This window comes from Enhydra lutris, unplaced genomic scaffold (assembly GCF_002288905.1).
Source record: "Enhydra lutris kenyoni isolate GAN:26980312 unplaced genomic scaffold, ASM228890v2 scaffoldscaffold3, whole genome shotgun sequence".
In the NCBI taxonomy this organism is placed as follows: domain Eukaryota; kingdom Metazoa; phylum Chordata; class Mammalia; order Carnivora; family Mustelidae; genus Enhydra; species Enhydra lutris.
In genome coordinates, this window is record NW_019154087.1 from 42,795,950 (window position 1) to 42,812,780 (window position 16,831).

Below are 16,831 nucleotides of genomic sequence, written 5' to 3' on the forward strand. Positions count from 1 at the left end.
GGGCTGAACATACCCACTATTCGTGCCTGGGACCCCGCTGATTAAAAAACAATTCCTCTAGTGGTGGGTGTGATAGCTTCAAGGTTCAAGTGTGGAGTGGGAGCCTTGGTCAGGAGGGCCCTGAGGGCCTGCAGTCCCAATGGAGTGGCTGCTGTGCTGGTGGAGATAGTGTTCCTACCGATGATGAACAGATAACTAGGCTGGAAATGGAGGCCATGAAGGCTGTTTGGAAGACACTGGGCCCTTCCAAAATTCTAGTCCCAAAAGCAGCTTTAGACACCAAGGAAGACCCTAATTTTGTCCCAGCTATCCCCAACAAGCAAATAGTGGGCTCTATCTATGAAGAAGACAAATAGTGCTCTCATCTCATCTGGTTCTGGCTGCACAAAGGTTGAGACCCAGCGATACCCTAACTGTGGAGTTCGTCACAAGCTGGTGCCCCACCAAGTGGGCCCACTAAGCCTTTATACTAACTTACTCAAAATGTGCTGTAAACTTTCTTCTTTTTAATAAAGAGTAGCCATTGTATTGGCTTCTTCTCTCAAAAAGAAAGAAAGAGAGAGAGAAAGGAAGAAAGGAAGGCAGGCTCTAAATATATTAATACCAGGGGGTAGCTTGGCAAAAACGATATGCCTACGAGAAAAAAAATGGGGAAAGCCCAAGCAAATGTCACTCCAGTGTTCCCAGATGGGATGAATCACTGAATAGTTTTAATGGTCTAATGGTTTCATACAAGGGAAAGAAAAATTAGTGTTGCATGTTGAAATTATGTGAGACTCCAGAATACTTGGGGAATTATTTAAAAAATACTAGGTTAAGAATTGAACAATAAAAACAAATGTTTTACCTCCCTACCTGTAAAATAATTTATTTATGGATTCAGCAATGTAAATTCACACTCCAAGCAATGAACAACTGTGACCGAAGAGAAAATTTTTAGGCCTGGTAGAAACAATAAGACAACAACAAACCAAACTATTCAACACCTGATATCAAATCTAGTATTAAGGGAATTCATGTATTCACTTTAGGAAAAAATGTTGAGCGAACTAATATATAGATAGCAATATATATAGAAATATTAGAAAGCAAAATATATAGAAATATATAGAAAGCAAAATATATAGTATATATAGAAAGCAATATATAGAAATATATAGAAAGCAATATATAGAAAGGAAATATATGTATATAGAAATATAGAAAGCAAAATTAGAAAATGGCATCTTCTAAGGGCAGGAAAATTAATGTAGGCCGCAGGTCTGTTTAGCTAAATTTGTAGACTTTGGAACAAGTAGTTTCTCAATGGTGTGTCAAAAATGGTTTGCTAACTCAACATTCATACCCCCATTTTCTCTTGTCATTTCCATTTTAGGGACTGGAAAATTAAATACCTCTCCCACTTTTTAAGAAGTCTTTGGAGTCTTTAGGAAGATTTTTGGTTTTGTTTTTGATGAAAGAGAGAGACAGCTGGAATTGCCAATCACTCCATTTTTCTACCATGAACTAGGTCATGCTGTTGATCTAAGAGTCGTCTTTCGGCTATTAGATAAGCAATCATGAGGGAAAGACTGAAAGATTCAGAGACAATGGGGATGAAATTATTGAACCACTGACCTAATACCAGCAGCACATTCTTTTTGATTTTTTTTTTTAATGTGAGAAAAATGCATGTTTACCCATTGTTAGCTGTGTTTTCTGTTGGTTGCAACAATACCAAATTCTAACCATGCAGTGGTAATGATGACTTTGAAGATATTTTAGTATTTTAATAACAAAGCTTGAAAACTGATTATGAATGGAGAATACTGACTCTTTTTCTGTGGAGTTCTTTGATGCTCATTTGCCTGAGAAATTCAGATTCTATTATGCCAAACTTAAGAAAATAGCCTTTCAAAGGCACTAACCATTTATTTTTATAAATAACAATATTGATATCTGGGAATACATCTTATGTATCTGTGGTTTTTTGCTTATTGTTTTAGATTGATAAATATATTATCTAAAGTTTCTCTCCAAATCCAGCAGAAAACTGACTAAAGATGTTGCAACTCAATATCTATGAACTATGTGTGCTACAAATGAGAATCAAACTTTCAAGATTTTGTTCTACACAGTAATAAAAAACAGTCAAACATTCTTTTAAAATTCCCAGAATTTCTTTTTTCCCAACAACTTAGGGACATGATAAAGTAAGGAGTAAGCTTTGCTTTATGGCTACTCTGGTTTGTTTCCTTCCTTCCTTTCTTCCTTCCTCCCTCCCTTCTTTTTTCCCTTCCTTCCTGTATATACAGCTTTGTGTTGTAGTAAGAATTTACTTAAGTACAGCAGGAGGGACACCTGGATGGCTCAGTCAGTTAAGAATCTGCTTTTGGTTCGGGTCGTGGTCCCAGTGTTCTGGGATTGAGTCCCACATCAGGTTCTTTGCTTAGCAGAGAGTCTGTTTCTCTCTCTGCCAGCCACTCCCCCTGTTTGTGCTCTCTCTCACTCTCTCTCTGACAAATAAATAAACAAAATCTTTAAAAAAAAAAAAAGTATAGTAAGAAACCAAAAACCAAAAGCCCTAACATCTTTCTATTTAATTTTTACTAAGTCTCTATTATGTACTAAGTCCTTGACATATATTCTCTTATTTTCATAATAAATATATAAGATAACTGTCTTATACATGAGGAAATTAGGACTCAGAAAGGTTAAATGAATAGCTCAAGGTTAGTTACACAACACCATGTGTCAGAATGGAAGTCCACATTCAGATTTATTCAGCCGTAAAACCTTTTCCCATTCCCAAATACCAGTCCTCTTCCTTCTTATTTAATCATAATGATTATATGTCCTCATTTCCTAGTAATTTAACATATTAGTAAACTCTAAAAACAAATAGAATAGAGTTCCTTTTCTGTGCTCTAAAAAGTGATAATAGCGAAGATGTACTTATCTATCTCAGGTGTGGGTACAAATGGTTTATCGGCATTTCTTTCATTTAAAACTCACACTACTTTATGAGGAGGGCACTACTATTGTACCACGGAGAAGACAAGCACAGAGAGGTTAAGTGACTTGCTGAATGTCACACAGCTAGCTGGAAGTGATGGACCTGGGATTTGTTCAAGGCTCTTGGATTTCAGAGCCACACTGTATTTAATACACTGTGAGGTGCGCACACTGGCTGCAAACTATGTTACTGAGGGAGAAACCTGCTGCTTACTAGCTTTCTGACCTATATCTCTGTTATCAAACTAGCAGGAGTAATTTCTGCTGAGAAAATGCAGATTTGGAGGAAGATCAGAAAAAAAAAAAAACCAGAGATGGTGAAAACTCTGATTATCTTCTACGAGCTGCCCAAGGAAATGATTCTCTTTATGTAAACAGCTATGTCTGTTTAGCAATATAATATCTAAGGGAGTGAAAGCATGTAGATGTTCGCTACACACACTTAGAGATTCCTGTGGAAAATTTATAGTTTTCTACTCCAAGTCTGGTGTTGCAAAGAATTAGTAAGTGATTGTAATAGATGTATACTTCCTATTTTGTAGCATTGGAAATAGAATGTCCCAAACATCTCTGTCTTACAACAGTAGATGTGAATTACTGTCCTATATGAGCTTGTTTTTTTTGTTGTTGTTGGGTTTTTTTTTTGTTTTTTTTTTTTTTTTGCATGGAAGTTCAGGGAGAAATTTTTTAAAGCTGTTTTGTTTAGCATTTTCATTGAGGAAGCAGTGAAACTTCAAATTTTAAGATTAACTAGAAAGCATGAAGGTCATGAGCCTATCCCCAACTAGCAGCATGGGGAAAAGGACACTGACTAGTAGATGATTAACAAGAATATACTCTGTGATGTGAGTCATGCAAACGGTTCTAGCTATGTCCACTTAAATTCCCAGGGAGGTTTCACACTACCTGACAAAGCCATCCCTGGAATTTCTAGGTGACCAAAGTACATCAGGTGTGCTTCCCTTGGAAATACATTGATGGTGTCATAAAGCATCACCAAGGAGGTGACTTTTCACAGGGCTGAGAAGGTAAATTACACAGGTGATTTTATTATACCTGTGGGAGGCTGTTCCAACTGAAGAGAGAGAGAAAGAGATCTAAATTTCCTTCAGGATTTGTGAGGTTCCTGCTTTATGTGTGATTTATACCCTCTATAGCTAGAGGCAGCCTGTGAAGTTAACTGAGTGAGATCAGATAAATGTATTCATATTCCACCGATCTTAAATTTGAATAAACAAACACAAAGCCAAACCTTCCTGGATTTTCTCTGCCTTGCAATTATTTACTCTTTTTGCTCTTTGGTTCCCAGTTAAGTGTAACTCTGGCTTCATGTCATCACTTTCTGGCCTTTTGCCAACCATTGCAATTTGGACTCTGACACTGTCATTCTACTAAAAGAACTTTTTCTATAGTCATTGGCAACTTCCTAGTTGCCAAATCACTGAAAGTCAAATTTACTTTTTGTATTACGTCATGCCTCATGCCCTCAAACTGTCAATGTCACGCTTCTTCTTGACACTTCTCATGTGTTACATAGTTCCTGCCTTCCAGAATACTCTTTATCAATCTCCTTCTTGACTGTACTACTTACTACATTCTTCTCATAAATTTGTTGGTCCTCTGGGTTCTGTCCTCAGCCCTATTTTTATGCTACTTGACACAATTTCTTTGCTTGACTACATTTAATCTCACTGTCAGTAATTCCCAGACCTGTATCTCAATTTGGGCCACTCTTATGATCCTTGGCATTGGATTTCTAAGTGCCCATTAGACCCCTCAACATGGATGTCTCAAAACATTCCCAAACTCAGAATTTCTAAAATGAAGTCACCTTTTTTTTTTTTAAAAGAGATTTTATTTATTTATTTGACAAAGAAAGATCACAGGTAGGCAGAGAGGCAGGCAGAGAGGGAGAGGGAGAAGCAGGCTCCCTGCTGATCAGAGAGCCCAATGCAGGGCTCGATTCCAGGACCCCAAGATCATGACCTGAACCAAAGGCAGAGGCTTAACCCACTGAGCCACCAAGGTGCCCCAAAGTCCCCCTTTCTTTAAAACCTGTCCTACTTCCTGCAAGTTTTTTGGTTATCAGTTCCAGTTATCCTCCTGAACATTTGAAGTGCTATCTGAGAGTCAACCCAGATTCCTCCTTCCTTCACAAGCCTCACTTAGTCATCACCTGGGTCCCTTCCAAACTCACTGTCACTACATTAGGCTAGATCCTCAACATTTCTTAAGTGATTTTTTGAAGAGCAGAGTATCTACCTCAGGCAAGTGCTGCCATAGTGAACTTCATAATGTTTAAATTGGATCATGACATTCCTTTGCTTTATTTCTTCCAGTGGGGCCCACCGGCCAACCAAACTCTTTTTCATGCAATACAAAATCTCCACAATCTGATCTCTGCCTCTTTATCAACCATTCAATCAAGAAACATTTAGATGGTGCCCACTGTCTGCCAGGCCCTCCGCCATATCCACCCTTGTTTCTACTATTTGCTCACAAACAACATGCTCTCCATCTATACTGGACTATTAGTTGTCCCATAAGAGCAATACGTCCTAGCGTATCTTCAGGCTTCCTTCTGGTAGGAGGGTTTTGCCATCATGAGTCAGCCTTGGCAAACTTACTCATATCATCTCATCTCCTCTGTGAAGTCTTGACTAACATTCCCTCATCACTCCAGACCCAAAGCTTGCTATGTTTCTGCTTTGGCTTCTTAGCATTGCTTTGTAATTATTTATTTAGATGACTATCTATACTGGACTGCTCTCTCTCACCAGTCAAAAGATGATTGTACTTTTAGAATCACTACAGTAAAATAATTACTTTACATTATAAATAATGTTGGATGGGGGGGTACGAGTCAAAATGGCGGAGAAGTAGCAGACAGACGACACCAGGAAGCAGGAAATCAGCTAGATAGCTTATCTAACCATTGCGAACACCTACAAATCCAACGGGAAATTGAAGAGAAGAAGAGCAACAATTCTAGAAACAGAAAATCGATCACTTTCTGAAAGGTAGGACCTGTGGAGAAGTGAATCCAAAGTGACGGGAAGATAGACCGCTGGGAGAGGGGCCGGCTCCCGGCAAGCAGTGGAGCAATGGAGCACAAAATCAGGACTTTTAAAAGTCTGTTCCACTGAGGGACATCGCTCCAGAGGCTAAACCAGGGGAAGCCCACGCGGGGGCAGCGTAACCCCAGGTCCCGCAGGGTCACAGAAGGTCCGGGGGTGTCTGAGTGCCGCAGAGCTCCCAGGTTTTAGAGTGGGGAAGCTGGCAACAGCGACAAAGCCGAGGAGTGAGCTCTCAACTCGGGCTTACCTTGAACCGGTCGCAGGCTCACTGAGCTCGGAGCGCAGCTGGAGGCCATGGAGACAGAAGCAACCGGGCGCTATTCTCCAAGTGCGAGCGATTGAGCGCTTTCCCCCAAGTGCAGCCAGAGGCCAGGGAGACGGGGACGGTTGGGCACTTTTCTCTGAGGGCGCACTGAAGAGTGGGGCCCCGGGCTCTCGGCTCCTCCAGGCCGGAGACTGGGAGGCGGCCATCTTCATTCCCGTCCTCCGGAACTCTACGGAAAGCGCTCAGGGAACAAAAGCTCCCGAAAGCAAACCCGAGCGGATTCCTCAGCTCGGCCCCTGGTAAGGGTGGTGCAACTCCGCCTGGGGCAAAGACACTTGAGAATCACTACAACAGGCCCCTCCCCCAGAAGATCGACAAGAAATCCAGCCAAAACCAACTTCACTCACCAAGGAAAACAGCGGAATTCCAGAGGAGGAGAAAGCAAATTTTATCTGGACAAAATGACAAGGCTGAAAAACTCACCACAAAAAAAAAGAGCAAGAGGCAGTACTGAAGGCTGGGGACCTAATCAATACAGACATTGGTAATATGACAGATCTAGAGTTCAGAATGATGATTCTCAAGGTTCTAGCCGGGCTCGAAAAAGGCATAGAAGATATTAGAGAAACACTCTCTGGAGAGATAAAAGCCCTTTCTGGAGAAATAAAAGAACTAAAATCTAACCAAGTTGAAATCAAAAAAGCTATTAATGAGGTGCAATAAAAAATGGAAGCTCTTACTGCTAGGATAAATGAGGCAGACGAAAGAATTAGTGACATAGAAGACCAAATGACAGAGAATAAAGAAACTGAGCAAAAGAGAGACAAACAAACACTGGACCATGAAGAGAGAATTCGAGAGATAAGTGACACCATAAGACGACACAACATTAGAATAATTGGGATTCCAGAAGAAGAATAGGAAAGAGAGAAGGGAGCAGAAGGTATATTGGAGAGTATTATTGTAGAGAATTTCCCTAATATGGCAAAGGGAACAAACATCAAAATCCAGGAGATGCTAAGAACGCCCCTCAAAATCAATAAAAATAGGTCCACACCTCGTCACCCGATAGTAAAATTTATAAGTCTTAGCGACAAAGAGAAAATCCTGAAAGCAGCCCGGGGAAAAGAAGTCTGTAACATACAAGGGTAAAAATATTAGATTGGCAGCAACCTATCCACAGAGACCTGGCAGGCCAGAAAGAACTGGCATGATATATTCAGAGCATTAAACAAGAAAAACATGCAGCCAAGAATACTATATCCAGCTAGGCTATCATTGAAAATAGAAGGAGAGATAAAAAGCTTCCAGGACAAACAAAAACTGAAAGAATTTGCAAACACCAAACCAACTCTACAGGAAATATTGAAAGGGGTCCTCTAAGCAAAGAGAGACCCTAAAAGTAGTAGATCAGAAAGAAACAGAGACAATATACAGTAACAGTCACCTTACAAGCAATATAATGGCACTAAATTCATATCTCTCAATACTTACCCTGAATGTTAATGGGCTAAATGCCCCAATCAAAAGACACAGGGTATCAGAATGGATAAAAAAACAAAACCCATCTATATGCTGCCTACAAGAAACTCATCTTAAACCTGAAGACACCTCCAGATTTAAAGTGAGGGGGTGGAAAAAAATTTACCATGCTGATGGACATCAAAAGAAAGCTGGGGTGGCAATCCTTATATCAGATCAATTAGATTTTAAGCCAAAGTCTACAATAAGAGATGAGGAAGGACACTATATCATACTCAAAGGGTCTGTCCAACAAGAAGACCTAACAATTTTAAATATCTATGCCCCTAACATGGGAGCAGCCAACTATAGAAACCAATTAATAACAAAATCAAAGAAATACATCGACAATAATACAATAATAGTAGGGTACTTTAACACTCCCCTCACTGAAATGGACAGATCATCTAAGCAAAAGATCAATAAGGAAATAAAGGCCTTAAATAACACACTGGACCAGATGGACATCACAGATATATTCAGAACATTCCATCCCAAAGTGACAGAATATACATTCTTCTCTAGTGCACATGGGACATTCTCCAGAATAGACCACATCCTGGGTCATAAATCATGTCTCAACTGGTATCAAAAGATTGGGATCATTCCCTGCATATTTGCAAACCACAATGCTCTGAAGCTAGAACTCAATCACAAGAGGAAATTTGGAAAGAACCCAAATACATGGAGACTAAACAGCATCCTTATAAAAAATGAATGGGTCAACCAGGAAATTAAAGAAGAATTGAAAAAATTCATGGAAACAAATGATAATGAAAACACAAGGGTTCAAAATCTGTTGGACACAACAAAGGCAGTCCTGAGAGGAAAATATATAGCGGTACAAGCCTTTCTCAAGAAAGAACAAAGGTCTCAAATACACAACCTACCCTACACCTAAAGGAGCTGGAGAAAGAACAACAAAGAAAGCCTAAACCCAGCAGGAGAAGAGAAATCAAAAAGATCAGAGCAGATATCAATGAAATAGAAACTAAAAAAACAATAGAACAAATCAACGAAACTAGGAGCTGGTTCTTTGAAAGAATGAATAGGATTGATAAACCCCTGGCCAGACTTATCCAAAAGAAAAGAGAAAGGACCCAAATAAATAAAATCATGAATGAAAGGAGAGAGATCACAACCAACACCAAAGAAATAAAAACAATTATAAGAACGTACTATGAGCAACTCTATGCCAACAAATTCAACAATCTGGAAGAAATGGATACATTTCTAGAGACATATAAACTACCACAACTGAAGCAGGAAGAAATAGAAAACCTGAACAGACCCATAACCAGTAAGGAGATTGAAACAGTCATCAAAAATCTCCAAACAAACAAAAGTCCAGGGCCAGACGGCTTCCCAGGGGAATTCTACCAAACATTTAAAGAAGAATTAATTCCTATTCTCCTGAAACTGTTCGAAAAAATAGAAATGGAAGGAAAACTTCCAAACTCATTTTATGAGGCCAGCATCACCTTGACCCCAAAACAAGACAAGTAGCCCCATCAAAAAAGAGAATTACAGACCAATATCCTTGATGAACACAGATGTGAAAATTCTCACCAAAATACTGGCCAATAGGATCCAACAGCACATTAAAAGAATTATTCACCACGACCAAATGGGATTTATTCCAGGGCTGCAAGGTTGGTTCAACATCTGCACATCAATCAATGTGATACAATACATTAATAAAAGAAAGAACAAGAACCATATGATACTCTCCATAGATGCTGAAAAAGCATTTGACAAAGTGCAGCATCCCTTCCTGATCAAAACTCTTCAAAGTGTAGGGATAGAGGACACATACCTCAATATTATCAAAGCCATCTATGAAAAACCCACTGCAAATATCATTCTCAATGGAGAAAAACTGAAAGCTTTTCCGCTAAGGTCAGGAACACGGCAGGGATGTCCGTTATCACCATTGCTGTTCAACATAGTACTAGAAGTCCTAGCCTCAGCAATCAGACAACAAAAAGAAATTAAAGGCATCCAAATCGGCAAAGAAGTCAAACTATCACTCTTTGCAGATGATGTGATACTATATGTGGAAAACCCAAAAAACTCCACTCCAAAACTGCTAAAACTTGTACAGGAATTCAGTAAAGTGTCAGGATATAAAGTCAATGCACAGAAATCAGTTGCATTTCTTTACACTAACAACAAGACAGAAGAAAGAGAAATTAAGGAGTCAGTCCCATTTACAATTGCACCCAAAACCATAAGATACCTAGGAATAAACCTAACCAAAGAGGCAAAGAATCTATACTCAGAAAACTATAAAGTACTCATGAAAGAAATTGAGGAAGACACGAAGAAATGGAAAAATGTTCCATGTCATGGATTGGAAGAACAAATATTGTGAAAATGTCTATTCTACCTAAAGCAATCTACACATTTAATGCAATCCCTATCAAAATCCCATCCATTTTTTCAAAGAAATAGAACAAACAATCCTAAAATTTATATGGAACCAGAAAAGATCTCGAATAGCCAAAGGAATATTGAAAAAGAAAGCCAAAGTTGGGGGCATCACAATTCCGGACTTCAAGCTCTATTACAAAGCTGTCATCATCAAGACAGTATGGTACTGGCACAAAAACAGACACACAGATCAATGGAACAGAATAGAGAGCCCAGAAATAGACCCCCAACTCTATGGTCAACTAATCTTCAACAAAGCAGGAAGGAATGTCCAATGGAGAAAAGACAGTCTCTTCAACAAATGGTGCTGGGAAAATTGGACAGCCACGTGCAGAAAAATGAAATTGGACTATTTCCTTACACCACACACGAAAATAGACTCAAAATGGATGAAGGACCTCAATGTGAGAAAGGAATCTATCAAAATCCTTGAGGAGAACACAGGCAGTAACCTCTTTGACCTCAACCGCAACTTCTTCCTAGGAACATCGCCAAAGACAACAGAAGCAAGGGCAAAAATGAACTATTGGGATTTCATCAAGATCAAAAGCTTTTGCACAGCAAAGGAAACAGTTAACAAAACCAAAAGACAACTCACAGAATGGGAGAAAATATTTGCAAATGGCATATCGGATAAAGGGCTAGTATCCAAAATCTATAAAGAGCTTAGCAAACTCAATACCCAAAGAACAAATAATCCAATCAAGAAGTGGGCAGAGGACATGAATAGACATTTCTGCAAAGAAGACATCCAGATGGCCAACAGACACATGAAAAAATGCTCCACATCACTCAGCATCAGGGAAATACAAATCAAAACCACAATGAGATACCACCTCACACCAGTCAGAATGGCTAAAATTAACAAGTCAAGAAATGACAGATGCTGGCGAGGATGCGGAGAAAGGGGAACCCTCCTACACTGTTGGTGGGAATGCAAGCTGGTGCAACCACTCTGGAAAACAGTGTGGAGGTTCCTCAAAAAACTGAAAATAGAGCTACCCTATGACCCAGCGATTGCACTACTGGGTATATATCCTAAAGATACAAACGTGGTGCTCCAAAGGGGCACGTCCACCTGAATGTTTATAGCAGCAATGTCCACAATAGCCAAACTATGGAAAGAACCTAGATGTCCATCAACAGATGAATGGATAAAGACATTGTGGTATATATATATACAATGGAATACTATGCAGCCAACAAAAGAAATGAAATCTTGCCACTTGCAACAACATGGATGGAACTAGAGGGTATTATGCTTAGCGAAATAAGTCAATCAGAGAACAACAACTATCATATGATCTCCCTGATATGAGGAATTGGAGATGCAATGTTGCAGGGGGTTGGGGGGTAGGAAAAGAAAAAATGAAAGAAGATGGGATTGGGAGGGAGACAAACCATAAAAGACTCAATCTCAAAAAACAGACTGAGGGTTGCTGGGGGAGGGGGGACGGGAGAGGGTGGTGGGGATATGGACATTGGGGAGGGTATGTGCTATGATGAGTCCTGTGAAATGTGTAAACCTGGCGATTCACAGACCTGTACCCCTGGGGATAAAAATATGTTATATGTTTATTAAAAATAAATAAATTAATTAATTAAAAAAAATAATGTTGGATCACAGCTGTAGACCATGTGTCTAACCATTAAATGTCAGAGAGGGGTAGGAAAATTTCCTAAGTTGCCACAGACACAAGGACTGAACTGGCCAGGTGCCAGATTGGAAGGTTTCCATGGCTCAGACCCCATTCTACCATAGTTCTATGGTCTGAGGGTCCTTGTCCCCTCCAAATTCCTGGGTTGAAAACCTACTGCCTGAGATGATGGTATTAGGGTGGGGCCTTCGGGAGGTGGATACCTCATGAGGGTGGAGCCCTCCTGAATGGGATGAGTGCCTTGGAAAAGGGCTCCAGAGACCTCTCTAATGTCTTCCCATTCTGTTGCTTGAGAATACAGGAAATTGATAGTCTGCAACCCAGAAAAGAGCTTTCACCAGAACCTAGCCATACTGGCCTGAACTTAGACTTCCAGCCCCCGGAACTGTAAGAAATAAATTTCTGTTGTGTATAAGCTACATAGTGGATGGCATTTCGTTCCAGCAGCCCGAATGCACCAAGACAGATGGACAAACTCCCTTGCTTATGTCCCTGGAACTTACTGCCAGAGTGGGTAAGGATTGCGTGCTCCATAAACATTTGTGGGATTAATGTGTGCATTAAAACAAAATACTTCTCACTTCCTCAGTTGTGGAAATAAGTGAATAACTCCAATGTAAAATGACACTCATCAATAATTTTCAGGCTGTGACATTGATTTCTACAAAAACTTGAAAGCAAAAAAGTCTGTGGTATGCTTGATGAAAAGCCAGAAATTAAACAACTTTTCCTCTATTACTCAAATTCTCTGCTGTCATGATTTCTCAGAGTTCCTGTCCTTTTCCTCCTATAGATCACATACTAAGCTATATAGAGAACTTGCTTTTACTTATCCTTCTGCTTACTGCAATTCTGCTAGCAGAATCAATCTTGATATCACCAGGATTATAATAATTTTTAATTAAAAATGAACATTCACCTATGATAAATAGACAAATCAAAATAAAAGACATCCAATTTAGTATAGAACTAAGAAACAAAGAGCCAAAGTTTACTTAAGTCTATCACCAATACTTTCTAAGCAACCAAAAAATCTTACATGGATAGAAATCTTTTAATCCCAGGAGTTCCAAATCTATAAAAGCCAGTGAATGTTTGGAAGAGTCTTGATTCTTTTTGTAGACAGAGTGGAGAAGGAGGGAGAAAAAGAAAGGCTTGGCAGAACTAAGAGGTGTAATAATGCCAGCACAGCGGCCTAGATCTCAGACCAGCAGACATCATTTATGTCTAGATACCAAGCCATGCAATTTGCATGTATTTTCTTATTTGAGACTCCAAGTATTCTGCAAGAAGGTCTCCCTTCTACAAAGATGCTAGGTGATCTGGAGTCACCCATTTAGAAAGTGGCATATCTGGGATACAAACACACATCTATACAACCCTTAAAGTCTTCCTTTTCCACTATGTTATGTTAGTTCAATTCAGACATATTTTTCTTTTCACAGGTATGCTGAGCACTCTTAGGAAAATCCAGGAGAAAATGTCTAAATCTGATTTCTATCTAAATGATTAAATCTGATTTTACACAGTTTAGATGAATCACTGCCTTTCCAGATAAGCCCACGGTTGGTCTTCTGTTCATGGGCTCCTCAGTCTTTCTATACACTTTGTTGTACTGCTTACCACAGAGTAATTGCTTATGTCTGTTTATCCTCAAGGAGTGTGTGAACTCACAGATTCAAGGCAACCTGTTTAGTTTGCCTACTCATCTCCAGAGCCATTTGGTAGGTGCTCCATAAAATTCTGATATTATGAATTAATGAGCTACTCATTTACAGCACCATTTAAAATTATATTTATTTGAGGGGCCCCTGGGTGGCTCAATGGGTTAAAGCCTCTGCCTTCACCTCAGGTCATGATCCCAGTATCCTGGGATCGAGCCCCGCATGGGGCTGTCTGCTCAGCGGGAGCCTGCTCACCACCACGCCCTCCCGCCTGCCTCTCTGCCCCCTTGTGATCTCCATCTGTCAAATAAATAAATAAATAAATAAACAAACAAACAAATAAACTCTTCAAAAAATTAAATTAATTTGAATAGTAACATTCTACTGGACAAATCCATTTCAAATATGAATTGCAACATACACAAATGACAAATATGATTACACCATTCACAACATACAATAAACTTTAAAGAAAATGTTAGTTTTATTCAACCATGTCACAACCATGACAAAGGTAACCTATTTTAACTCATTACCACCTATGGATCAGTAGGAAAAGATACCTAATAATACTGTTCATCAGTTTGCAATAAACCTTGAATCCTTGAGTGAATAGACCTATTGCCATTCTTCACTCAGGGAAGAAATAAATATCTATCTATCTATCTATCTTTTACTACAAATATATATAAAGCACTTTAAAATGGCTATGAAGATAAGATGGCTGGGTAGCAACATAAAAGAAATATAAGGACTACACAGAAGGCTTGGGTGAAGAGAAGGCTTGCTGAAAAATGAGAGTCACCAATGCCTAGAAGGAAGCATAAAGTATGAACAGAGCAGAAAGGGTGTCATAACATAGTGAAAAAAAGCAAACAGGTTGCATAGGACATGTGTTTAGAGTGGGACAGTCTGGAGACCTGGGAGTTTATTCTCCAGGGAATAGATGGACTTGGTTAGAAAGACTTGCTAATTACATGAAACTGTTGGGACTTCCTCTCGGGAGCAGTAGGGACTCCATAAAAATATTCGAGCTGTGGGACGCTTGAGAAAACTCTTTCAGGAACACCAATTGGTCGATGCTTTACAAATGGCTTGTGTGTCACGGGAATTTATGAAGAACATTAGGGTGGAAACAAGTGAGGATGGATGCTGTCTTGAAGAGCCTCTTCCTAGGTTAAAATAAGTGGTGTGCAGAACTCCTGGTGGCTCAGTTGGTTAAACGTCTGCCTTTGACTCAGGTCATGATCCCAGGGTTCTAGGATCGAGCCCCGCATCCGGCTCCCCGCTCAGGGGGAAGCCTGCTTCTCTCTCTCTCCTGCTCCCTTCTGCTTGTCCTTCCTCTCTCTCTGTGACAAATAAATAAAATCCTCAAAAAAAAGTAAGTTGTGTGCATGAAGAAATAAAGGCATTGAGAACTAAGATGAAAGAAATTGAAATAGAGTCTATAAAGGAAGAAGCAAAAGTGCATGGCTACTATCTGGTTAGAATGTGGAGAAAAGCTCTAGAGAATTAATGATGGCTTATCTTTAAGAGGAGAGCACCTCAGGAAAACAAACAAAAAAACCTAACAAAACAAAAACCCCAAAACGATATACAGTTACAGTTGAAAATTTTACCTCAGTGTGTCCTGTGAGCATAACAACCTTAAATCAGTGAGCGAGCCTACTGTGACTAGAAATAAACACTAACATTCAGCAACCAAGGTAGTATGAGCCTGCAGGTAATCAAAAGTTTGGTTATGCTTCCCATATTAGATATTAGTCTTAGAGAGGTAAAAAGAACTACATATATAGTTTCAAAATCAACAGGGTCAAAGTACACTGACTGGACTCATTCTCTCTCCAGAACACAAGTCTAAGCCCTGCCATCCCCAGCTTCCTGCCTAAGAAAGGTTTCTCAGTTCCTAGATTTTTCAAATCACTGGGAAACCATTTTCAGTGATCTCTATGAGCATCCAAACGAAGAAATGGAGAGATGAAAAGGACAGTAAAGGACCAAAGGATCTGGAAGAAAAAACAACCCTGAGAAGTTAGTTAGGGCCTGCCCAGCCTGCAGGTTCCACGACCACCAGGCCTCAGGAGACTTTAACTCAACTCCACACTTTATTCTGAGGGCATTTCTAAAGCTGCAAGTCTCCTCCTCCGTGGGTCTACCCTCGGCAACAGTAAAAAAGATGTTTTAAATGTGGGTCAGGAAAAGAGGACGCGTCAACGCTCTTTTTCATGGTGCTTTTCCGTGAATCATGCGCTCTCCCTTTTGCTTTCATTGCAATGACTTAAGCTGATGCTCTCCAACAGGCTTGATTGAGAAATGCAGGAACTAACGCAGGAACTAACGCAGAAACGGGTGCACTTCTTGAACTACTTGACTACCCAGGACATTAAACAAAGCACAAAAGAACACTCTCTTCTTAAGATAGCATGGTTTGGGGACCCAGGATTGAAAGAAAAGTCCATTCTTTTCAGTGCAGGACCTTAAATAAATATGTAAACAGCCCAGTGAGTCAGGCCCTTTCCCACTGGAGTGATTAGCTCTTCGCATAGGGAAGCCTCTTCTCTCCCAGAGCCTCGCTGCACAACTGTGGTCCCAGCTGCTCGGGAATGAGAGAGCGAGTGAGCGAGCCTACTGTGCCGCCCAGTCTGATGAAAGGGGAAGGAGACTTAAAACAGCTCCAAGCTTCCTGCTTCTCCTCTCCCTTATGGTTCTGACAGAAACCAGAATACAGTTTTGTAAATTAGAAATCTGTTAATCCTTGACCCACATGCTGAACATTCCTCAGATTGCTAAGACTGCATAGGACAGGACAATAGTTTAAAAATAACCCACAGGAGATGATAGGTGGAAGCTGTTCCCCAGTCCTGTGGGAGACATTTGCCACAGGGATTCTCTCCGAGGGCACTGCCTTCCCTCTTTGGTATTTAAGGAGAAAGGGAAGAAGGCACAATGCGTAGCAGTGGTAGGCAGGATTCTTGTGGCTATGCTATGCTCCACTAACGGAGAGAGGGTGGAAAAGGTCAAAAACACCTTGCTCTGTGCTTCCAAGATACATTAAATGTCCCCAGAACATCTCATGTTACAAATGAGCAGCAACAGCCTGGAAAAGTAGACGTTCTCTGCACGTTTGGATAAACTCACTTTAGTTGGTGAAGGCTGGAAGGGCCGGAAAAAACAAGTCCTCTAAGCAAGGACTCCCTCGCTTCTTTTTTTTTTCTTTTT

At 40.1% G+C, this 16,831-nt stretch overlaps 1 protein-coding gene across 8 annotated transcripts in view; it reads right to left on the reverse strand.

The window, feature by feature from the left end:
• Window positions 1-16,831, reverse strand: part of LOC111153929 (Rho GTPase activating protein 24) — a 501,171-nt gene that overhangs the window by 53,651 nt on the left and 430,689 nt on the right. The gene's annotated exons all lie outside the window — the stretch shown is intronic.